This window comes from Sminthopsis crassicaudata, chromosome 5 (genome assembly GCF_048593235.1).
Source record: "Sminthopsis crassicaudata isolate SCR6 chromosome 5, ASM4859323v1, whole genome shotgun sequence".
NCBI lineage: Eukaryota > Metazoa > Chordata > Mammalia > Dasyuromorphia > Dasyuridae > Sminthopsis > Sminthopsis crassicaudata.
The window spans coordinates 229,680,530-229,707,697 of NC_133621.1; the positions used below are offsets into that span (position 1 = coordinate 229,680,530).

Here is a 27,168-nt window from a genome sequence, read left to right on the forward strand (position 1 = left end):
ATGACTCATCCTTTTAATCTGCAAAACAAAACAAAAAGAAAAAAACTAGAAGGCCCTGGGATTCCTTCCATCTTAAGCTCTCTGATCCTGAGGGAAAGCAATACTCAATCAATCTCTTCAAAATTAAATTCAGTGAGCATGTATAAGCACAAGCAAGAATAGTAAATTAAAGTCTGAAGATTTCTTCTTTCCCTACTCCCCACAACTTCTGTCTGATGAAATTCTATTCCCCCTTTATACCTCCTCCATGAAGCCATCCCTGACCCCCAACTCCCCAACACACATATTCAGACAATAATGATCATTCCCCTCTCAGACACAACTAGAATAGGTCTTGAAGATCTCCTTCATTTTAAAGATGAGAAAACTGAGATGCAGAAAGATTATGCGACTTCCCCAAGACCACACAGCCATATTACTCACCTTACAGTACTTGGTACCTCTCCTTCTTAAGAACACATTCTAGTTGTTTGCTTATGTGTCAGATCCCCATCCTAGGCTATTACATCCTTAAATGGAGTTACATATCACTTAATCTTTGTCTCTTCTCTAGCTGTTAGCACAATGCTCTTCATAGAGCAGGTTCTGAATAAATACGTGATGAATGAATGAAAGAATAAAGACAACTCCCCAGAAAGAAAGAAAAAAACAAAAACAAAACAAAACAAAACAAAAAAACCTGTGGTTCTACGTTTGTTGTTTTTGTGGTGAGCTTCCATTTGTTTGGAGGAATTTTGGTATCTTTTGGGTTTTTTTTAAGTCTGATATTATGAAATATGTCTGTGGCACAGAATTTCTAGAACTAGGAGCTCTTTCTAGTGCACTGAGTTTCTGGAAGCCTCCTTTCAATAGATTTGAGAGACACAAATGATTGAAGACTTGGGGAAGAAATACTAAAAAGGTAGTAGGAACTCAAATAGATCTCAAATTTCAATCATCTTCTAAGGAGATTATGCAAAGGTAATCCTCTCATACTCAACCAATTCCCAAGTTCAAATATATGATTGAGCCTATCCAATAATCCTAAATTACTTAGAAAAATGGGTAAATGTCTGAGATCAAAATGGTGTAAAAGAAAGAACCAAACTTGGAATGACAGGACCTGAAATCCAATCCTGAAAAATTCAATACTATTAGCTTTATTTGTCAACCAACAAGAATCTATTAAATGCCTACTATGAGCCAGCTGGGGATACAAAGATAAAACTGACACAGTTCTTGCCTCCAAGGAGTTTATAATTCTGTCAGACACAATATGTACATAGATTGGCTGTGCAATTTCATTCAAATTGGGAACTCCGGGGTTGGAGGACTATAGTCTTAGAGAATTGCCTACAGCACTGAGAATTGTGATTTGTTCAAGGTCATAGAGTCAGTTCATAACAGATGTGGGGAATCTTCAGGCAAAGCTCGGGTACCTCCTGGTCAGGTATATTGCAGAGGGATTTCTTCGGTTCAGGGGAAGGGAACAAACATTTATTAAGTATCCACTATGTGCCAGGCATTGTGCTAAAAGCTTTTATGTACATCAGATCTGGCCTCTGAGGTCCCTTTTAACCTTGATATCTTCTGGTTTCCTGAGTGAATTTGGGAAACAGCAAATACATGGAGTGTCATGTAGGAGAACAATGAGACTTCAATGACTCAGGGAGAGGCTGACAGCCGTACTAGTCTGCCATTCACACCCCAAGTCCAGTCACCACCCATGATGTCAACAAAGGATGGACAATGATGACAGCAGAATGGGAACTGGATCATTTTGGTTGTGGGGCCTGTTCTCTCAACACTATGCTACAGAGCTTTTTTATACATGCTAACAACTGCCACCATCGCAATTATGATGATAGCTAGTATTTATACAGCAATTTAAGGTTTACCAAGTTCTTCACAAGTATTATCTCATTTTGTCCTCACAAGTACTCTGGGAGGTAGCTGTTATTATTGTTTCTCATTTTACAGATGAGAAAATTCAGGCAGAAAGAGGTTAAATAATTTGCCCTGTACATAAATAAACATACAATCTAAATACAGGTAAATGGTGGGGGGAGGAGGGTTAGACTCCCTAGCAGCTGAGGGATTTGTATAGTACTTTATGATTAAAAAGAATTTTGTTCAGTCATTCTTTAGGACCCCACTTGGGGTTTTCTTGGCAAAGGCAATGGAATGGTTTTTCACTTCCTCCTCTGACACATTTTACAGAGGGAAAACTGAGGCAGAGTGAAGTGATTTGCCCAAAATCACACAGCTAAGTACCAGATTTAAACTCAGGTCTTCCTAACTCTGGTCCGGCAATCCATCTACTGTACCATGTAGCTTCTCCATAAAAACTTTATGTACATTAATTTGTTACCACATTTAAGCAACCCTGTGAGATAGGCAGGTCAAAAATTGTCATTCTCACTTGCCATTTCTAGGAAACTAAGGCACAGAGAAGTTCAACAGCTTGCTCAATGCTACAAAGCCCTTAAATGGATAAATGTGAACTTGACACCATGCCTTATGACTCTGAATCTAAGTACACCATCTGTCTATCCATGTCAGAGCCCCAGGGTGAGCATAGAGGAGGATGGAGCTTCAGAGACAACGTGCTTGTGTACTATGAAGCATTAGGCCTGAATGATGAGTCACCTATCAGATTCAGACAGACTAGTTGTGATCACATTGAGTTTCACACAACCTTCTAAGCCATCTTTTCATCTCTACTTTCCCCACTCCAATCTGTCCTTTATACCATTAGTTGATAAATCTTGCTTCTATGCAGATCTGGTTGTGCTCAAAACTCTCAAATACCAAACACTTCTTAACTAAACTGATTGAGATATATATATCAATATTCAGTCTCTCACCATCTTTCTCTCATACTTTCACATATTCTACTCTCCCACCAAACAGAATTCTCTCTCCTTCATACAAATTCCATGGTGTGTGTATGTGTGTGAAATCCTTTACTCCACATTTTAGGTACAAGCCTTCAGAAACATATTATATTAATTCATATTATTTGAAATCCAAGCATGTTTATGCTTAGAGAATATTACTCTAAATAGTATTCTACTACTCAGAGAGAATCCTTTCGTGTTTTCAACACAAGACATTTTGAAGTCCCAATTTTTGGTGACTTTTGTCACTATCTTTTTGTTTTGTTGTTTTTGTTGACTACCAAAAACAAAGGCACTGTGCTTTGACAAAGTGGGTATTTAAGAAATGTCAAGCAAGATTCTTTAACCAAATGCCACATTTTTCAGGTTAGTTCAAGCAAAATTTATTTGGCATTTATTATACTCTCTACCATCAAAGAGCTACCATTATACTAAGGGGGGGGGGAATAAATATGTCAAAGATAGTTAAGAGATATAAAAAGTAAAGATAAGGCTCAGTTTTGGAGAGAACTGAAGGGAATGTTTCTTGTAAGATACAATCCTTGAGTTGAACCATGAATTGAATTAGAAAACATAACTTGGGGGCAGCTAAGTAGCATAGTGAATAGAGAGCTCCAGCCCTGAAGTCAAGAGGATCTGAGTTCAAATCTGATCTCAGACACTTAACACTTCCTAGCTGTGTGACTCTGGGCAAGTCAATTAACCCCAACTGCCTCAGCAGAAAAAAGAAAAAAAGAAAAAAAAAAAAAATCTAACTTGTGAAGGCGAGGAGGAAAGGCATTCCAAGCCTGGAGCACAGCCCAAAGATAGTAGAAGGAATGTTGTGAATGAGGGGCTGCAATTAGGTCACCTTGGCTAAAAGAAAAAGGACATAAAGTGAAATGATATGTAAAAAGCCTAAAGTTACACTAGAGCTAGATTAGGATGTGAACCATTAAATGTCAACTAGAGGAAGTGGCATTTAATTCCAGGGCAATTTGGAGGCCTTGTTCATATTGCTATGACAATACTACCAAATTAATTTATAGATTCAATGCCTTACTATTCAAACAACAAACAGCAAGATTCATCTAAAGGAACAAAAGATCACAAATCTCAAAGGAAAAAATGAGTGGGAATAAATAAGATTTAGAAGTACCAGATTACAAATTATGCGACAAGGCAATAATCCACACTATTTGAAACTGATTAGAAATTTTAAAAAGTTCCTCAGTCAAACAGTTTAGATAAACAAAACTCAGAAGCTATCAAATATAGGAGCTTGGCAGTCGATAAACACAAGAATTCCATCTACTGGGATAAGAATTTATTATTCAGTAAAAACTATTCAAAAAGTTAGAAAGCAGTCAAGCAGAAATCAGTTTTAGTTTGACATTTCAAACTACATATTAACCTAAGCTCTGAATGGAGGGCTATATATCCCATGTATAAAAGGCCATATCATAAACAAATTATAAGAGTAGAATTGGAGTTAAATTCCATAACTATAGCAAGAAGAACAAACATGGCACCAGAGATGATAATAGGAGATTTAAAAAAAAATTTAATGACATTAAATGGAAAGGCTTTTGCATTTAAAAAACAAAAAAACCCCCAAAAAACAAAAAACAACTCCCAAAATCAAACCAGTGTTTTTTGAAGTAGAAAAGAAACAGTGAATGGGGCGGGAGGGGGGGGAGGAGGAAGGGAGGGAGAGAACCTTGGTAGTAAGTTTCTCTAATATCAAAGACATACAGGGATTTGGTAAAAACATTTAAGAATGCAACTCATTCCCCAATAACTAAATGATCAAAGTATATGAACAGGCAGTTCTTAGAAGAAGAATGGCAATCAATCAGCAATAGTGTGAAAAAAAGTGGTCTCAATCAACTTAAAGAAATGCAACTCTGAGAATTTACCACAGACCATCAGATTGGCAAAGATAAAAAAAGGTAAAATCATTGTTGGAAAAGAGATAAGAGAATGGGCAACACTTAAGTATTGTTGATGGAGTTATGAAGTTGTCCAACCATTCTGGAAATCAATTTAGAACTATACTCCAATATCCATAAACTGTGCACACCTTTTGACAGATATTACTACTAGGCTTATATTGTAAAGAGATAAAAGAGAGAAGAAAAGGACCCTTACACATGAAAACATGTATAGCAGGACTTTTTATTGTAGCAAAAACTGGAAATAAAGGGTATTCACCAATTGGTATCTAAATGCAATGGAATATTATTGTGCCATTTTAAACAATAAAAAAAAGAGAATTCAGAAAAACCTGGCAGAAATCATATGAACTGATGTTGGGTGAACTGAACAGAAACATGAAAACAATTTATTCCATGGCTACAATAATATAAAGGGAAACAACTGTGAAACACTCAATGACCAATCCATACCTCCAGAAGATTAGTGATCCTGGCTTTTGGCAGAGAGGTGACAACCCAGATAGAATGAGAGATAGATATAGATTAATAGATAGATATAGATATGAATCTCTACATATATACACATATACATCTTAAAGACACAACTAATATATGTGTGTGTGTGTGTGTGTGTTATTAAAAATATAACTTTGTTAAAAGGGAAGGCATTTAAGGGAAAGAGCTGGATAGTGCCAATACTTTTTAAAATACCAATGAATCAATATAAAAAATATAAAGTAGGCAGAAAGACCGTCAAAATGAAATAAAGACATTGTTGGAACTACCATGTTAAATTTAAAATATACATTCAAAAATTCAAGCAGTGAATAGCAGAGGTTTCTGGCTTACTATGCAGTTCTCTTTCTGTTCATCTTTGAACTAGGAAATTTGGGGTTGTTAGTGTTTGTCAAGTTCCTAATATTTCAAATTTGAAATTTCAAGATTTCAAAAGTAATGAAAACAAAATGAAAATACCATAGCTCTCAAAATTCAGACCTGAAGAATGTGTCTATGTAAATTTTTAAGCAAATCAAGGTCTCAGGTATATCTGAGTGAAGGTATACCTGTGTGAATGAAGGCTTTTATCATAATCCAGCCAAGAATCAATGAGATACTCATCTAGAGTGCTAACCATGGAAAGGAAGAAAAAGTAATGGATGTGAGAAATATGGGCATAGAATCAATAGTCAATGGATCACATAGAGGATGAATGAGAGCAAAGAGCTGAGCTTGACTCTGAGACTGATTCTGGGTAAGTCAAAAGATGTTGATCCTTTTTCCAAAAAACAGGTAAGTTAGGGAAAGGAGTAGATGTGAGAAGAAGAGATTAGGTATGGTATAGACATGTTCTGTTCTGTGATATATAAGGGATATTCAGCTAGAAAAGATGATTCTTAGAAGACAAATTAGGGCTATTTACTGTGGGTGTGGGTATGTGTATATGCATGTATTTGAGAATCATATGCATAAAAAGATAACTGAAGCTATAAGAACTGTTAAGATCAACAAGATGATACAGAGAAAAGAAAACCTGGTATAAAATGTTCCAAGTAAAATGTTAAAAAGGGGGTAGATGCATCAAGCTGGGTTTGCTAAACTTTTTTTCTTTGTCTTTTCTAATCTCTGTTACAAGAGAAAGTGATGGTGATTATATTTCAAAATAAATGTGATGGCAGCAATAAAGCAAAAAGTGAAATGAAATAAGTTAACTCAATCTAGCTCAGCTCTACAAGAGCTAGTTCCCTGGATGATGGCAGTTGGGTCAGTGCTTAGGAAGAGGCACTGTTATTCCTTTGGTGTCAGGGTCCTGGAATATCTCCATCCAAATCTGTGGGGAAGCAGTCAGGCTTCGGCTGACACGTGCTACCTCTTCTCTCTTCCTCAGGAAGCCTGGCTGGCTTAGTTCTCCCTAACAATGGAAAATGGAAAGGATATTCTCTGCTTCTCCATAAGAAGATTCCCCTGGATGATGGCTTCATAGGGCTAGTGGTCTGGATAGATCACTGCTATTTCTGGGGCCCTTGGGCAGGGTAGTGGTTAACAAAGATAGCAGGTCCATCCTACAGAGGGCTTGCTCCTCTCAGTGATGAATATGAGGGGCCAGGGATCTGAAGGATATTGCTTTTCCTTCAGTTAATGAGCCAAAGGAGACTGAGTGGAACAGCAGATAGAAAGAACATTGATTCTGGCAAGGATCTTGGAATCTACATAGTTCAATCCTTGAAGCCCTTATCCTCCACAGGCAGGATCCTGAGGTTTACTGAATACTTTACAGATGAGGAAACTGATGACAAAAAAGATAATATAATGTACCTAAAATCACCCAAGTAGCAAATGGCATGACTGGGATTCCAGCCAAGATTCTTTTTTTTCTTTTTTTTTTTTTCAACATTGACCCTTGCAAAATCTTGTGTTTCAATTTCCCCTCTTCTCCCCACTCCTTCCCCTAGATAGTGAGTAATCCAATATATGTTAAACATGGCAAAATATATGTAAATCCAATATAGACACACATATTTATACAATTATCTTGCTGCACAAGAAAAATAAATCAAAAAGGAAAAAAATGAGAAAGAAAATAAAATTCAAGCAAACAACAACAACAAAAGAAGTGAAAATGCTATGTTGTGATCCACACAGTTTCCACAGTCCTCTCTCTGAGTTTGGTTGGTCTCATCATCACAAGATCATTGGAACTGCCCAGCCAAGATTCTTCAGATAAGTCCAGCAATTTTTTTCACTCTACCCCAGGGGAACCCAGAAAGAGAAGAGTCTACCAAAACCCAGGAAGGAAAATATATATTCAGAAGATGGCATGCTCATCAATGTCAAATGCTGTACCACAGTCTAGAATAGGGGTTCTCAAACTACAGCCCCCAGGCCAGATGCTGGGCTGAGGACGTTTATGTGGCCTGCTGGGTTATAGCAAATGGGCTGAGGGGCAGAGACAGAGTGTGAGGTTTTATTTTTATTGTAGTCTGGCCCTCCAACAGTCTGAGGGATAGTGAACTGGCCCTCTATTTAAAAAGTTTGAGGACCACTGGGAAGGAAGAGGACTAAGGAATGACCATAGCATTTAGCAAGAATTACAAGACTTTTTCTCCAATCCTTCCTGTTTGCATATACTTCTCTCATATGATCACCAACTTTTGCAAAATTTTTCTTATAGTAATTTGCTTTTCTGACATACTCCCCTACTATGAGCTCCTTGAGAATTAGAATTAGCTCTTTGCAATGAATTCACTAATAGGCACTAGCAGATTTGGGTTCCAGGTTCAGCTCTCTTACTAATTACAGTTCTCTCACTTTTGGAAAGTTATTTAACTTATCTTGGTCTTAGATTTCTCATCTATCAAATTGGAGGGTTGGATCAAACCTCCTCTTGGCTCCAAAGTTATGACTTTTATGAAGGTTAAACTATCGATTCACAATCTATTGTACTTGCATTGTTTTTCTATTAATAAAATTAAGATGACATATACATTTTCTCACTTACCTTATGACCAATGACCCACACTTCCAAGAAATCTGGCTGAGTTAAGGTTTGTATTGTGTACTAATTTTATTTTCAATTCACTTTGTATTTATGAAATGCCTAATATGTGTAGGGCACTGTTCTAGACAAACCCAAATCTGCTAGTGCCTATTAGTGAATTCATTGCAAACCCAAATCTACTGCATTCTATATCCATGTACAGAATGCTTTCTAGCTCCAATCTCTTTCCTGCCTTTAATTCATCCTATACATCCTACCAGTTTAGTCTACCTAAGATATTATTTTTTAAATATTCAGTTCTGGATATTTAAACATCCAATACATCCCTTTTGCCTTTCAGATAAAGCCTAATTCTAACCTTATCTAATTACTCAGACATATCGCAGAACTCTCCCCAATGAATTCTCTGGTCCAGCGTGTCAGTCTCCTGAATGTAATACAATCATTTTGCTCAAATGTCCTGCTGGTCTGGAATTCACTTGCTAGCTCTCTATCTCTCCATCCTCCAATGTTTGGCTTATGTCCCATGGCCTCCACAGATTCCATGACAACTCCAGCCCACACGAATCTCTCCTTTTTATGCATTCCTATGGAGTTGATTGCCTGTGATGTTCATTTTGGCACTTAATTATATACTGCCTTGGAATGTTATTTGTTTCCTAGCCCTTATCTTCCCACCTAGATTGCAAACTCTTAGAGGACATGAATCTTGTCTTAAGTATACTTTGCATCATTTCAGAACTTTTTTCTTCCTACCCTTTAACATTATTAGCTCCCAATCTCAGATTAATACTAGCACACATTTCCTCCATTGTTGTTTCAAAGTCACAAAATATTGCTTGAAGAGGGTCTCCAAGATGTAATAACATAATCATTCTGCTACTTATGGCAGTTAGGTAATACAGGAGAGGGAACACTGAGCTAAAATTTGATCTTAGATACTAGATAAGTGACCATAGGCAAGTCATTTTCTCCTGTCTGCCTCAGTTTCCTCATCTTTAAAAAGAGGATATAATACCCTTTACCTCCCAGGGTTGTTGTAAAGATCAAATGAGATAGCTGTAAAGTGCTTTTTTGTAGGTATTACATACTAGCTATTAGTATACTATTGGTATACATGATGATTGCTGTTCAATAATCCAAATTTTACTTTTCTATTTATGCAACAGCATAAAGCCAATATCCTCCCACCTTCTTTGAAATATTGCTCCCACTAAAACTCAATGGCTCCTTCAGAAGGTTGTATGAGAAGAATGACTGAGTAAGTCATAAGTAGGTTGGCCACAGCCATATCTTTGTGGATCATAAGTAGTTTGCCTAGCTACCTCTTTCCCTATCAAACTAATGCCCTTGAATCTACTGCTAGTTTGCCCTGATTCACAGGAAGAACCTGGGAGAGGTTCAAAGGAACCTCTTTGGGACAGGACAAAGTTGTTAATGTCCTGGATCCAGGCCAGCACTCAGCAGACTTCTCACCTCAAGGACTCAGACAAGGATAGGATACCAAACCTCTTGTCCTCAGCACATTATTTACAAGAAGAGTCATTGATATCTGGCTCAATTTCCTTTTTTTTCCTTAGAGCTTGAAACAGAACTAATGCTTGCTCTTGGCTATCACAGGACTCAAGAGAGGGGGAAAAAATATTGACAAAGTAACAAAGGGGATGCTAGTCTAGATCTATACCACCAAGGAAAAGCTGATTACCTAGTTATAAATAACAAAAACCTTGGAGAGAAGTGACCATTCCATCTTATAAAAAGTAGATTTCAAAGAGTTAAAATTCAGGACTTCCCTAGACAAAAATTCTCTGAAGCAAGTGAATTCAAATTGGGATGGAAATCTAGAAATGAAATCTCATCAACACAAAAACAAACTGTTCCAATCAAAAAGAAAAGGGAGCCAACATCTAAAGAGACTGATGTAGCTAACACAGGGAACTCATTAATCAATGAAGATTTTGAAGGTGTCTGATAGGGAAGACAGCAGCAAGGACAGGTGGTAAAGAAGTGATCCAAAAAGATGGCAGGAGCCTGTGAAATTATGTCAGGAGAGTCAAAATAAGTTGAAGCTATCAATGAGTTCCAAGGGGAAGAAACAGCCTTACAAATCTTTATAACTGGCCCTGTTTTATTTTTTATTCAAAACTTGGGTAAAAATATATGCATCAGATTTGCAGATTAGAAAAACTTGAGGAGATAACTAATTAACATATATTGTATGGCAGAATCGGAATCCAAAACATCTTGCCAGGTCTAATAAGATAAAATTTATGTTGTAAAAAAAAATTACCTATGCATATGTACTGTCAAAAAATGTTATAATTATAAAATTAATTTTAAAAAAATCTATAAATAAATAAATAGATGTTTCCTGTAAAAAAAAAAAAAAAAAAAAAAAAAGATAAAATTCAAGATGTAATCTAAATTCCAAGCTTGGTAATGGGCAGTACTTCTATAATCTAAAGACCTCTAATGAGTCACAGAAAGTTTGAAAATCTGAATTGATGGATGACATATTCATCCTCACAGATATTTGAAGGACAAAAGACCTAAGTGTAAAATTCTAAAGCAAAGTTCCAAAAATCTATTAAACAGATAGAATGAACAAGGCATTACTAAATATGTTTTTTTTTAAATACTTAACAGTTCCAATGAACTTCATAAGTCAATATGAATACAATATAAGTTAACAATGTGTCGTGGTAGTCCAAAAAAACCTATGCAATTTTAGGCATTAGGAACCATAGTGTGCAGAACAAGAAAGCATTTTAGTCCTTCTGTAATAATCTGTCCTTGTCAGATGATATCTGGATTATTGTCATCGATTCTGAGTACCCATATCAGGAAGGTTACTGACAGGCTGGACTATATCCAAATAAATAAGTGGTGAATTTTATTTAAACCAATTAGTGATCATCAGTGAAATACACCCAACTTTAGATAAGGAGCTGCTCTTTTATTCAATGTGTGGAACTTCCAGTGCAGAAATTCCCTCCACCAACCACATTTAAACTAACCTATAACTTAATAGATAAGGCCAAAGAAATTATCTGAGACACACAAAAATTAGCTTACCTAATGTTATTCAACTGTTTTTCTAGTACTCTATACCACTGTTATACATAGTAAAATTTAAAAGTTAATTTATGTTCTCACTATTAATGGCTTTATATAACCATATCTATACACATATAAAGTCTGAAACAGACTTTTAGCTGAATTTATTTTATCTGATGTTTATTAACAAGGTATCCCAAAGTTAGATCCTGAGAAACTCCCTGAAATCTAAATGAGAAACCAGAACCAGGAATCAATCTTTTGACCAGTTCTTCCAATAAAAGAGGCAGCTAATGATAAAGCAGATATAGCATCAGGACTTGCACAGGGACAATACCATGTGTTGCTCTTTCCCCTTTCCCCAGAAGTCCAAGTGGCCAAAAATCAGTAAGTCACAGTGGGAGGCAGGAAACATATGTGGGCCAAGGAGGATAATCCTGAAATCAAACTAGAGAATTAAGTGGTTCAAAAGAAGAATGTTCGGGGTAATGAAACTTTCTGGTGGCCTAAGTACCTAAGCTAATAGCTAAGAAGTCAGAAGAAGCTCCTCCTGCAGGCTTCTGACTAGCAGACCAGCAAAGGCAGCCACAGAGGAAGCTATGCTGTGTTCCAACAAATCAATATTGTATTTTTGTTGGTTATCCATTTCCTGTTCTAGCTGCACAATCTTCTGTTTGTTAATGGTTAAGTGTTTGGATTGTTATATTTTGTTCCCATCTCAAAGCCAAAGGACCAGATGGACTGGGCTATGACATTCAGCATCCTTGATATGACTGAATCAGAATGGACTCGAGGAAGTCTGTAAAAATGAGGCAGAAGCAAGGGAGAGCCAAAGGTCTCAGTCTTGTGGTGATGCTCTGAGCAGTATTGGCCACAAATGCGGAAGCACCCTCATTGTCCTAGGAAGATTAGTGCGCACTGAGCAGATAAAAACAGATATGAATGTGCTCTACTTCCATATGAACCATGCCCTCAACATCAAAAAATGCTGTCAAATGGTTTTTTGTTGAATTTGCACAATTTTTTTTAAGAAGTAAAAATGATTTTCAGGTTCACCAACTGAAGTAGGACTGAGCCTTCCACTTTCTCTCCTGTGAACCAGTGGCAGCAGCAATATAAGTGACAGTGGGTGCCTTCATGTAAGGGAAGGAAGGATGTGGGGTACTCCCCCAGCCCAGCAGCGATCCTGTCCTAGAGTGCAATGGCAGCCCCTGAGAGTGTTCAGGCCCAGCACTAGCAACAGTTCCATCCCTGGAGTGACAGGGACAGCATCTATAGGGTATAAAGGAGCAGAGTTTAGTTACCAGTGGCAGTCCCATCTCCTGACAGGCCCCAGGTCCTGGCAAAGGCAGGTGGTGTTTCACCTCTGAATAATGGGCCCCAGCAGCAGCAGGAACTTGTATAACTAGGAGCAAGGTAGGCAGTTTCACAGATTACTTCAATTACAATACCTAGTAATCAATGGACAACTTTCCCAGGGAGGCTTTGGAGGCCCTGCTAAACATGTCTGACTTTGGGAATACAAAAGAGGCACCCAAAGAGGAAAGGGGACAATCCCCCAGTCAAAGGCTCTAAAGGAGCCAGGAATTGCAAGATTCTGAGTTAACATAAGCAGAAGGTGCTACAGAGTGATGATAGGATCAGGTTATGGTTTTAGAGCTAGAAGAGACCTTAAAAGCCATAAGGTCCTGCCCTCTCTTTTTATTTATAGACAGAATGAATGCCTTGCTCAGAGTCATACAACCAGTAAGTGGATCAGTCAGGATTCAAACTTGGGTCTTAATTCTGAGTCCAGCATTCTACCTACTGTGCCACTAAGTCATTGATTTGTGGCCCTGCTGCCTACACAGGCTGGAAGCAAGAGGTAAATGGACTCTCATTGACTACTATAGATGACCCTGCCCATCATCACTGCTTTATAGGAGGAGACTCACTGTAAACAGGAAAGATTTGGTACCAATCAATCAATCAATAATTAAGTGCCTATGTACCAAGCACTGTGTTAAGCAAAACTCACTGCATAGAACAAATCACAAAAATCCTGGGCTCAGTCTTTCCAAAAGAGGGCATTAAAGCCTGACCATTTGGGTCTCCATTCTCTTTTGTACTCCATCATTCCTTTACGAGACCTGTTTTGTTGCTGCTGTGCACAAGTGTATATCCTGTGGCTTTTTGTTTTGGTTTTCCTTTTTCTCCTCCAGTACTGCTTTTCAAACTTCTTCCATCTCTGAAATTGGGATTATCCAATGATAGACTTAAAGCCTTCAAAGTAAGGGAAGATCCTCTAACAGCCCTACAGAATCTGGCCACAAAAGGACAGAGTATAGGCAGGAGCAATACCTGCCATGTAGGGTAGACTAATTTCTTCATAAAAACCATTCTTAAGAGATTCAGGAGCCAAGATTTGAGCCATTCATATAGTTTTTGTTGTCCAAGTACAAAAAGTCAATGAACAAGAAAAGAATCAGCAGCTTCTCTCTCAGGCTCCTTTCTGATCAACACACCAGCAAGGACTAAGACTACTCAGTCAATAAGAATTTAAGTATCTACTATGTGCCAAGCAGTATGCTAAGCTCAGAAGCTATCCCCAAATTACCTGATAATCTTTGTTGAATTTTTTCTTTTTTAGATTCCTTATAGAAATAAGTGCTTCAATTCATTACATTTTCAAAGCTAAACAATAATAGCATAAAGAGCCCCAAATCACTTCTATTGCCCTTGAAGAGATTTTTGTCAACTATTTCTTTAGTGCTAAAAAGTGCAAGTAGGAACACTAGGCAAGTACCCTGGTCATGTTGACCATAGCCAGTACTACAGTAAGCTAGTCTAATACAATTTTCAAACATAGCTAATGTGGTATCTCAAGATTCTACCTCCCTGAAAGAATGAAGGAACAGTTCAGGACCACCAGACCAAGATAAGGGCAGACCATATCTGAATGGGCAGCTTTGGGAAACTTCATCTGAGGATGAGATCCTTATTTCTTATAGGCCAACTATATCCTATATTTGGGCCATAAGAGGAATCCTGCTCTTGAATCCTACCATAATCTTCTGGGGATATAGCAGCCTCATCCCTACCCTTAGCCTCCCTGGGCATGGGGGGAGGGGGAGAATGAGGAAGATCAGCTGGAAGTAATGGAGCTAAAGTGTTTCATAGGGTTGCTACAAACCAGTTTCTTCTGTTTTCTTTGTACAATAAGGTATATGTGGCCCAGCACTGTTTCTCTATATAGAATACTTTTTTTTTTTTTGGCTGATTAGTTGTGTCTAACTTTTTGTGATCATGTTTGGGGTTTATCTGGCAAAGAGGGGTTTGTCATTTCATGCTTCAGTTCATTTTACAGATGAGGAAACTGAGGAAAATAGAGTTAAATAATTCACCAGGGTCACACAGCTTAAGTATCTAAGTCATATTTGAACTCAGGTCCTCCTAATTCCAGAGCCAGCACTATATCTATTGTACCAAGTAGCTGCCCTATAGGATACAGTTAATTGTATTGAAGGAAATTTCCCAGGCATGGGGAAAGAACAGAATCACATAGTTCTCATAATTCAAAGAAAATTTCATCTTCCCACAAGACAGAATTTGGAATAGTTTGAAAGGGCTACCGTACTGGCCTCGGTGCAGTCCTATAGTGATCCTGTGTGAGATACACAGGGTCAGTGTTTAGGTTAGAGTGTCACCTGGTGGGCAGATTGCATATTACATTCCCTCTCTGGCTGATGAATTAGCAGCTTGCATTTCTGTGAAGTCACCAGAAAAACCCAAGGTGGGTATATATAGATTGCCAAGACTACTGCAGTACCTCAAGGGGCATATGACATCCTCACCAAGTACATTTTAACACTACACACAGACAAAGTTCTGAACACAAAACTTTTTTACCTCTCTAAAAATGATCATCATTTCACCCCATGGGCACAGACTCTCCAGAATTACATATATGAATTACGTCCGTCTTGATGGTGGTCCACAGCCAAGACCTGTGCTCTTTCTATAAATATAGAATGTAATTCTTTACTACCTACAGAAAAGGGGGACTTGTAGAAACTGTGATGTAATATGTAGATCATGTTATCTGGCAAAAGCTGAAGAAATCCAGGGCTAAGAAACACTATAATGCAAAGATTTGTATACTGCCCTAAAGAGTATATTTGGGAACATTCCTTCACTTCTTACAATCAAATACATTGTTTCCCACACTGATTCTTTGAGGTCTAATTTGAAAAGCCTATTTGAGAAATGAAAAAGATGAACAAAGATGAAGAAAACAGATAGCAGCAACACTTGATTCATTATCTCTTTCTACCCCTGAAATTGGACCCCGCTTAATAGAGAAACCAAGAAAGACTGGAGAGGTCCCTTCCAGCTCTAAACCAATGACTTTATGAAACAGTTCTCCTTTTCAAGGAGCTCACATTTTGTCAAGTGAAGAAATTCACGTGGTTTAAAAGCAAGTATTACCCTCCTTCCAATCTTAAACTGTCAGGGTTTGGGAAAGGCTAAAATGAGATTTGGGCTTTTAAGTTTTTATGATTAGATCATTCCCTTGTTGAAAAAATAAAGAAGCAAGAAAAAAGAAAGGAAAGAAGGAAGGAATAAGAGAAGGAAGGAAGGAGGGAAATAGGGAAGAAAGAAAAAAAGGAAGGAAGGAAGGAAGGAAGGAAGGAAGGAAGGAAGGAAGGAAGGAAGGAAGGAAGGAAGGAAGGAAGGAAGGAAGGAAGGAAGGAAGGAAGGAAGGAAGGAAGGAAGAAAGGAAGGAAGGAAGGAAGGAAGGAAGGAAGGAAGGAAGGAAGGAAGGAAGGAAGGAAGGAAGGAAGGAAGGAAGGAAGGAAGGAAGGAAGGAAGGAAGGAAGGAAAGGAAAGGAAGGAAAGATGGAAGGGAAAAGGAAGGAAGGAGGGAGGATGGAAGGGAGAAGGGAAGGAAAGAAGGAAGGATGGAGGGGAGGAAGGATGGAAGAGAGGAGAGAAGAGAGGAGGGAAGGAGGGAAAGAAGGAGAGAAGGAAGGAGGGAAGAAGAGAGGAAAGGAGGGAGGGAAGGAAGTATGAAAGGGAGGAGGGAAAGAAAGAAGGAAGGAAAGGAAGGAAGGAAGGAGGATTGGTTTTTGAAGGCGCAAAGCTGGTCCCAGAATAGAATCCTGGCATATTGTCTTTCAGCTCACTTCTCGACTATACTCCCTTCAGAAGAACCATTTGAAAATAGTCATTCTTTTCCACCTTTCGGGAAAAAAAAAAAAATTGTGCAAAAAACATATCAATGAATGAAACTGAGGAGATGACTCAGCACTACATAATCTCTTTCCACTGAATCAAGTTCAGAACCCAAAGCAGTTAAAACCCTGTACTAGATGAGACACTGAAGTGCTAACCCTAATGTGTGATCAAAATCTACTCTGGATAATTCCTATAATTTCAGTGGTTGCTCTTAGTTTCCTGTGCATAAAGCCACTTCAGGTATTAGAGTTGATAAATTAGGATGAACTAAGGACTATAATGAAGATGAGCTTGGATGTTCTCCTGAAGAAGTAGAATATGACTAGACCACTAGATTAAATGAAACATTCAGGATAACTTTTTCTTTTGAAGTGGAGAAAGCCCCTCAAAAGTTTGCTCCTATCAGTCCTGTAAAGTTATCCACCTGAAAGCATTACTTTAGGGTATTCTGGGAAGCTTCCCTAGCCTGACCCTGCCAACATTGATCAGTTTTGACCACTTGCTCTCAGAAGGGAAGATATCATCCTCTCTACAATGACCCCTGTGACAGGTATCAGAGCTCAGATAAGAAGGGCCAGCCAAAGATATGCCTCTTCCCAGAGAGAATTAGCCCAAATTTGTAAAAACAAAAATTAAAAACAGGAATTTAAAGTAATGACGCATTGAAAATGGTCAAGAAAAATACTGTCCATAAGAAACCAATAACCCTCTGAATAAGAGAGAGCCTCAAAATCCCTGATAAGAAGCTTAGAGTTACCCTTCAATCAATTAATGATAATCTGTTAAGTGCCTCTTGTATGGTAGGCCCTGAGGACATAGAGATATTTATATTCTGTCAGTGGGGACATATAATATGTAATATAATATATAATAATATTGTTGAGGGCGGTAGCCCCTTGATGTTCCTTGTTTGATCTCCAACTTCCTTTGGGACTTGGACCTTTGATACAAGATCTGGTCAAACTAGTCTGGGCTTGTACCCAGCCCCCCCTCCCCCCCCCCCTGGATCTGAGCTGGCTTGGATAAAGCCCGCCAAAAATCTGGCCTTCTAGGAATTAACCTGAGCTCCGCCCATTACTTCTTCAAGCAGATAAAAAGAGCAAAGCTAGAACCATCTTTGGTTCAGAGATTTGAAAGATGCCAGCCAAGATGCTTGTATCAGAGATTCTCTGTCCCCGCCGCTTTCGGTGTATATCTTCCTCTATCTAATGCCTTTTACTAACCAGACCTTAACCTTGCTTCCAAACCCTGCAATAAACATCTTTTACCCATCTAGGTTTTCGGGCCTGTAAATTCATTTACAGGGGACTCTCACCGCCACTAGACCTGATTTAACTTTGTATCCTTGCGCCAAATCCTAAGGGGGTTGCAGGGAAGCTCCATGTGACTCCCTGTACCCCGCATCCTGCCACTAGACCTCATTTAATCCTATTGAGGTATATACCTCATTATTAGGTATTTATCTCATGATTTGGTTCAAGTTACCTCATCATTTTGAGGTTCCCTATTAGCTCATCAATATGACATATAACACAATTATTTATTGTATTTATGTAAATATCATATAATCACATATTTACACACACACCTGCCATAAATACAAAATCAGTCAGTCAGCAGATATTTGTAACACACTCACTATATGCAGTCAGACACTGACCTAACTACTGTAGTTAAACAAAAAATGATGAAAACAGCCCTTACTCTCAAGTCTAATGGGAGAGGCGATATGCAAGGAGATATACACAGACAAAATAGATAGAGGACAAAATTGGAGAGAAAATTCAATGGAAAGCATTAAGGGAGATCAGGAAAGTTTTCTTTCAGATGGTGGGATTTTAGCTAACAATTAAAGGAAGCAGAGATGAAAAAAAGAAGAACAATTCAGGATTAGGAACAGCCAATGAAAAAACTTGTGTCTTGTACAAAGAATAGAAAGTAACTGGATAGTGAAGAGGAGTAAAGTGTAAGCAAAAGGGGAGGGTAAAAAGGAGCCAGGTTGCAAAGAGCTTGAAAAGCCAAACAGAGGACTTTCTATTTGATCCTGGAATTAACAGGAAGGTAGCCACTAGAGTTTATTGAATGTTGGGGAAATAAATTCAGGCCTGAACTTTTAGAAGATCATTTTGGTAGCTGAATAGAAAATAGTCAGGATCTGAGGTAGATAGACCAACCAGCAGGCTATCAGCAATGTAGACTGCAGGCAGGCAGGATATAATGAGGGTTTATGGCAGTGTCAGTGGAGAGAAAGGGGATATATACCAGAGATGTGTCAAAGGAGGAACTGATGAACTTTCACAGAAAACTGGATAAGTGGTAAAAGTGCAAATGATGACACAATGTTTCAAGAGTGCACAGCAGGAGTCCCATCAATTGTAAACAGTAAATAGTAAAAGAAATTTAGAAGAGGAAAGGGTTTAGGAGAAAGAATGAGACACAACAAGGTTGAAATGTCTACAGGACAGCAGTCTGAAGTGTCTAAGAAACAGTAGATGATGTCGGGGGAAAAAAACAGCTCAGCAAAACTAACCAGCACATCAAAAAAATCTGACATTATATGCAGTGTTCCACACCTCTCTGCAAAGAAGGAGAACGGAAACCTTTTAAAAACTCTTCTCTGAGCTAAGCTGAGTCAGTAAAATTTCACAGTATTCAGTTTCAATTGTTTTCTTACTGTGGTTCTTTCTATTTACATTGTTGTAATCACTGAGTATATTGTTTTCTTGGCTCTGCTTACTTCACTTTGTATCATTTCATGTTTTCCCATTCATCATTTCTTACTGTACAATAATATTTCATTAATGTACCACAACTTGTTTAGCCATTCCCTAAAAGCTATTTCCAATTCTATGATATTACAACAGTGGTGCTATAGGGATAGCTAGATGGCACAGTGGATAGAGCACCAGCCCTGAAATCAGGAGGATCTGCATTCAAATCTGGTCTCAGACACTTAACACTTCCTGTTTGTGTGACCCTGGGCAAGTCACTTAACTCCAACTGCCCCAGCAATCAATCAAGCAATATTTTAGCCCATGTGGGGACCTTTCTTTTTATTAGTGACATCTCTGTAGCATATACCTAGATGTAAGATATTTGTCAATAATTTTCTTCGCAAAATTGCAAATTGTTTTCCAGATCAATGTCTATCTTTCTACCACAATTTCCCTCACTAATTGTTTCCATGTGATGTCATCTTTGTCAACTTGCTGGGTATGAAATATCATTTCAGCTGTGTTTATTTATATTTCTTTTATTAGTAGTAATTTGTATCACACTTTTATATGATTACTAATAATTTAAAATTACTTTTTAAAAACTGTTCATAAAATTTGATGATTTATTTAATAGAAATTGGAGTATATAATTTTTTTTTCTGGAACAACTGGGGTTAAGTGACTTGCCCAGGGTTAAGTGTCTGAGGCCAAATTTGAAATCAGGTCCTCCTGATTTCAGGGCTGGTGTTCTATCCACTGCACTAACTAGTTGCTTTGAGTGTGCCACTTTTTAAAAGAGGCTGACTTCTGTAATAAAAATTACTAGGAATTCTGACCTACATGGAATAGATCTACAGATAAACTCATCAGCTTAGTGGTAGGAGCTTCATGTGCAAAAAGCTTTGAGGGTATAAGTTTAACCTTCAAACATATATCTACACTTCTGGACTTCCAAGATATCATATTTGGCAGCTACATTGACCCTATTTATCTATATAGTCAAAACAAATTATAAGTTATTTTCATATTTCAAGGTATCACAATTTTATCAATATAGGTCCCCTTGACTGAAAATCAGAAACCTGATAGTCTTCAATAGCTCTGGAACCAGAAACATTTCTTCAGTTGATGGCCACTCTTTAAGTGACACATCACTCTGACTTAAATTAGCAATGCTGATTCATGGACAACAGATAGCAAACCCATCCCTGGAGTCCTATTCAAGCCCTCTTCCATGAGCAGGAGCTGACAGATGTTGCCTTCTACTAGGACAGTATTCAAAGACCTTCAATAATCTTCATGTCACAGTGAATGTGAGTAGAATTATTAGATTGTTAAAAATTTTTTTTCATTTTTTAAATTCTTATTTCCAACAAAATTCTTATTTTCATGTAGACAGAATATAAAAGAGGGATGTATATAAAAACCACCATTCTCTCCACTTCATAGTGCTTACTTGTTAGAAAAATTTATACTAAACTCCATCCACATTTACTCACAAAGCTATCTTGTTTATGATCTGTGATTCCTTTTGAACTTTCTTCTATCATTTCAATGGTCCTCTTTTTTTGCAATAAATTCACATAATCAAGCAAAAACAGTTTCACGCAGTGGCCATATCAAGAAAAATTAAATTCCCCCTGAACCTTATATTCATCACCTCTTTGTTCAAGGTAAGTAACATGTTTCATCACATCTTCTAGAGATGGGAATTAGTGATTTACTTTATCAGAGTTCTTAAGACTTTCAGATTTGTTTTCTTTACAATGTTGCTTCTATCTTCTGCATCTATTTGGACCATGCAAGATTCTCTGATATTGTCTCTTTCATCATTTCTAATGTAATGCAATATCTGTCTATTACACTTATATACCCCAATTTGTTTGGCCATTCGCCAAATGACTGATATTTTCCCTTAGATTGCAGTTCTTTTCCCCTTTTCTTCTTTTTCCTTTTAATTCTGACCTTTTCAGTGCTTCCCTTCCTCTCTCCATTTGTTTCCCTGCTGAGTTTGATGTGTTTCTATACCAAGCTGTGTATACATGGGTGTGCATTCAATCCTCCATTATTTGGGTAATCATCAGATCTATACAAATATATTCCAGCTCCCCTTCCAGTGTTATTTTCCCACATTAGAATGCAAGTTTTCTGTTGGTTTTTTTTTTTGTTTTGTTTTGTTTTAAGAGAAGGTTTATTTGAATTTACTTATTTGAATGTGTCTCCCATGCTTAGCACAGTGCCTGTCTGATTGTAAGTGCTTAATAAATGTTCTCTGTCTCGCTCTTGCTCTCGCTCTCTCGCGCTCTGTGTGTGTGTGTGTGTGTGTGTGTGTGTGTGTGTGTTTCTCTTTCTCTCTCTCAAAATTTGTTAAATGCTACATTGCTTTGCAGATTCTAACACTAAAACAGTGCAGAGAAAGGGGAGACCAAGCAACCTTTTCAGTTCTGTTCAGAGAGGTGAATATACACAAACATTTTGGAGTGTCTACTCCATATAAAGCACTCTAAGGCACTGGTCTTCAATTCAAATACTCAGGTAAAAATAGATCCTATGCAATATTCCATCAACTCTGGCATTCCCCTTAATTACTATTGTCTGTCTCTGTCTGAAGGGTGTAGCCATGAACTCCAAAGCTCCATTTAAGGAGGGAGATCAGCTCACAATATTTTATTTCTCACCTGACTACACTACTCTGGGACATCCCTGACTTCTCTACCACAACCCTAATGTCAGACAACTTTCCCTAATCCGAGTGTGGAGACTTTTTTTCATCATATGCATTTAGCACAATGCCTAGCACATAATATGCACTTAAATGTTCATTAAGCATTTTTATTTATTTAATAACATTCAATAATAAATTTATTATTAAATAAACTTAAATGTTGATTGATTGGCTGACTGATGGATCCCAGTATGTAGCATATTGAGTTAAAAAGCCACAAATTAGAATTTTCCATATTGTAGTCTGTTTTATTTATTTCATTAAACATTTTTCCTATTACATTTTCATGAGGTTGGGCTGTACTCAGGAGTTTTGTGGGCAGCGGTTTTGCCACTTCTGCTCTAAGACACCTAATATTCTTGGCAAGAATTAATCGCATCCATCATCATTTGATTGCAACAACTTTTTCAAGTAAATAGAGCAAGTATTATTATCCCTATTTTACATATGAAGGAAAAAAACCAAGCCCGAAAAGAGAAATAAAAGTCTCAAATATCACCTTAGTGACAAATCCAGCATATGGCTCTTACCTCCCCTCTCTGCCTATGGCTTCTTGTCTTGATCAGTTCTGGTTTAGTGATAAGAAGAACAAAACTATTAGCTAAACATTATTTCAGAACCTTCTCAAATACCTAAAATATCTAGAGCAACATTATGTTCCTTTTTTTCCTCCTAAAAATCATTAAACATTAATCAATTGTCTTTGCCTGTGTTTGTTCCCAAACTAGTATGAAAACACTCCATTATCTAACCTTAGTTTTTCTAAATCCACATTTATGCCCAAAAAACAAATAGGGAGAGGTTACAAAAGAGGAAGTAGATAACCTTTGCAAAATTTCTTTACAGTTCAGTGTCATCAACAGCAAATTTGGCAAAGGAGATTTTGTTCAGTCAAATAGAACTCTATATGAGAAAGTGTTTTTCCTGGATGTTCTATATTATTATTAGAAGCAATAATAATAAGTCAAACTTACATAGGACTTAATAGGTTTACAAAACACTTTCCTTCTAATAGTCCTATGAGGTAAGAAATATAGATTGTTATTATCATTTAACTGAAGAAACTTATTCTGAGAGAAGTGAAACATTTCTCTATAGTCACAAGAGTATGTAAATGCTGAATCCAGGAACTGTAGGTTTCCTGATTCCAAGCCCAGAGTTCCCTCCAGGTACTAAAATTAAATTGCCTAGAATTCAAGGTTTATTATCTCATTAATGGGGTTATTCTCTCTAAGAAAATGGAATCACATCCCATCCATGCTTCCTTATCCTGTGGGACTTAAATCAGTGTCTTCCCATAAATCCTCCTCAAAGGTTCCCCTCAACATGTATAAGGAATTTCTTCCACTTCTCTTGACATTGCATCATAGACACCAATGGACAGTGAAGACCATTTTCCTCCCAGTATCACCATTACTGAACAGGAGGATCCTCCTGTTCTGGACATCTCTCTGATACAGCATTAACACTTCTTGCCTTACAGAATTCTGAGTGATTGTTTTGCTATCTTGATACCATTGTCCTTTGAGTAATCTTCAACTTCAGTTCTCCAAAAATGGTATTATTCCATAAATTGCAGTTATAAATATTACTAAAAGTATATTAATATTTTTAAATGGGTCTTTGTTTCAGTAAGACCCTGAGGATTGAAAATCATTTCCCAAAGGCAACAAAGCACTTTCTTTTTTTCAACCCAGCCTACTACCTATGTTTAATTCCAACCCAATAAATATGTACTGATGTACCAGCTTTCTTAACTTTCCATCCAACTGAGAATCACAATTTAGAGAACAGGCACTAGTTATACCCTTGGCTTTTGCACTAGATAATTATATCAAATTCTCTGGAGTGATTATGGATGTCATTTAGGAGACTGTAACATTCTAGGGCTGGAAAAGATGAGTGCAATGTTGTTCAAAGATATGAACTGGAAGAACCAAACTTAAGGAATCTCTGTTCCATTCAAACTCTGAAATGAACATTCTCTACAATGGTGGCAAATATCTTTGACAGGCCTTACTTCATAGTAATAATTAGGATCATTGAACAAAGTTAATTCCATCATTACATCTTTCCAGGAATCTTGACACATTCAAAGAAGTCAATATGATGGAGGAGAACCCTTTATGAAAGTATTTGCTATTACATTTTTTTTAAGTCAAGAAACAGTAACCATGATGTGATTTTGTATTCTCTATACCTTTCAGTAACCTGTATAATCATGAAGATGCTAGCGGGTGTTGAATACAATTTTCAGAAGCTTGCCTATTCCTTTCTCGGGATTTTATCAAATGTGGCCTCAATGTACATGTAGGTTAATTCTCATAAAAATTTTGTAGACATGTTAAAGTGGACACGTCGATTGGTATTTTTTCATCCACACTTTTTTTCTAGGGGAAAAAAAATAAGACTAGATAATATTTCCCTTCTTGCTAAAATCTTGGAAACTGATCCTCTGAAAATCAATCTCTCAATATTCGTTGCCTACAGCACATATATATATATATATATATTTATTTTTTTAGACTTGACAATCTCTTTTCTGTTTTCTGTAGTGCCATTTCTATATCCTCATGTAGCAAACCAGTGACTGTGGCATTGAATTCAAATGTAGTAATGCTATCATAATTGATGGAGAAAGAAATTTGTTATATAAATAACCTTTATACTTTTTTCTCATTTTTATCTTTTATCATGCCCCTTATAATTTCAATCTTAAAATGCTTTCAGATATTGTTTTATTTAGATGCCTTACTAAATTTCTGCAAACTTAATTTTCCTTTCATTGTTTCTTACTGTTTTAGAAGGAGATATGACTCATGACCTTCTACCATTTTCTGCTATGAGAACTTGCTGACAAGTTTCTACTCTAAAGTGGGTGTTGATTTTAGCTGACCCCTTTCTGACTCTTGTCTGTCTGTCTGTCTCTCTCAGACAGAGATTAAATGTTACATCTTTGGAGAGGCGAATGAGGGAATTTGTTTTCTTGATAGTGAATATTTGTCACAAGGTTTTGGTTTTTGTTTTTCTTTATGAAGGGAAAGAAGTAGAAGGGAGAAACGAGAGGTTTGTCAACCAAAACTAACTAATTAATTAGAAATTTAAAAATTCATTTCTTATTTTTCAGAATTAACTTTTTAAATTAAATCAGAATGGAATTGCCTCTATTGTACATCATTATTCTCACATTTTCATTTTTTTCTTACTTTGATATTGACTTTTTTCTTTCCCTTAACAAGCCAGCAGTTCTAATGCACATAGACAGCTGATTGAAAAATGACTCACATGATAACTAGTTGTTTCCCATCTGTTCAAATAAAACATAACAATTTACATTCTTAATTAAGTTATTTGGTGCTTATCATGTTCAGTGCCTTTCAACTCTCTTTCTGAAGAATTCAAGATATACAGGCACTGTATAGTCAAGATTAGGAGTCATCATACTATGGTCTACCACCCGTTTTTGTCCCATTCCACAAGCTAAAAGGTTGTTGTTGTTTATAATTTAAAATATAATAAAACTTTGTTTTAAAATGTAAACACCATTCTTAACTCTTCTGCCAGCCTGTCAAATCAGTCTAGAAGCCTCTTGTTTCTTTTTCCTGAGCCATATTTTCCAATACATTTTTTGCTGCCTACCCTTATCCTTATATTTGTATCAAAATCACCAATTAAGACAGGGGGAAGGGAAAGGGGAAGTTTCTGGGAAAGCAAAAAATATTGACAGAAATTAAATTCAGAAAATCTTATGCCATAGATTACAAAAAAAAAATCAAAATGAATACACGAATTGAGTATTAAAGGACACCTTTTAAAAAAGGTACCTTTCAAAACTACAGCTTAGAAGTGAGTTCTTAATCAAAGATTGCAGTAATCAAAAAGATAAAATACATAATTTTGATGACATGGAATCCAAAAAGATTTTGCCCAAATAAAATCCATGCAGCTAATCTAAGAAGAACTTTTCACAATAAATATAATACTCCTGATAAGGATGTGATAGCCAAGGTAAAAAAGGATAAATAAATATATTAGATCAAACTTAGTGGATAGTCAAAGAATATGAACTAACAGTACTCAAAAGAAAAAAATGTGGGGCAGGTAGGTGGCGCAGTGGATAGAGCACCAGCCTTGAATTCAGGAGGACCCGAGTTCAAATCTGATCTCAGACACTTAACACTTCCTAGCTGTGTGACCCTGGGCAAGTCTCTTAACCCCAGCCTGGGGGGGGGGGGGGGGGGAGAGAACACAACTTTTGCAATTATATGAAAGACTGCTTCAAATCACTAATAATAGAAACTGAAGTCAAAGGACCTCACACCAAACTAACAGATATTGCAAAAGAAGGAAATAATTTTGGAAGGTGTAATGTCTGGACTAGCTTGCTAGAGGACCTCAGGATCAGCCTGAGTCCTTGGTTTTACTGAGGGAGTGAAGGAGGCAGGAAGGCCACCATGAGGCTGGTCAAAGATGGAATGTCTAGTCCTCTCAGCTCTTAAATACCCTATTACAATTACATCAATACAGCATACCGAATATGTGTGAACTAGAGAACCATTGTATCACCATCCTAAATACTAAGTATAGGTATATTAAAGAACCATCATCTCATCAATTCCACTGAGTCAACACCTTGTTTAAGTATCCTTGTTTCAAGTATACTTCTCCAGAGTTCCAGCCCTCTACAAAAAGGATTATAGAAAAACAATCACACAAATAGCCTTTTAGTAGAGCTATGAATTGGTTCAAGTCATTCTGGAAAGCCATTTGAAATCGTACAAAAAAATTAACTATAATATTTTTACCTTTTGATCACACTACAAGGCAAGGACATCAAGAACAATAACAACAAAAAGACTCATAAATATAAAATATTCATTGCAACACTTTCTGCAAAACAAAACAAAACAAACAAAAAACCTCCTGTAAATGCAAAGTAGATAACCATTAACTGGGAAATGACAAAAACTGAGAATCATGACTGTAATGAACCACAAGAAATGACAAATATGAAAAACTTGGAGAATCTTGGGAAGACATGTGAACTCATATAGAGTAAAATAAACAGAATCAGGAAATCAAAATAAATATATGACTAAAAGGATAGAAATGAAAAAGAACAGAAAAATGAAATAAATGTTATGCAATTATAATTAGCAAA

At 37.0% G+C, this 27,168-nt stretch overlaps 1 protein-coding gene across 4 annotated transcripts in view; it reads right to left on the minus strand.

The window, feature by feature from the left end:
- Positions 1–27,168, minus strand: part of SCN8A (sodium voltage-gated channel alpha subunit 8) — a 214,281-nt gene that overhangs the window by 154,842 nt on the left and 32,271 nt on the right. The gene's annotated exons all lie outside the window — the stretch shown is intronic.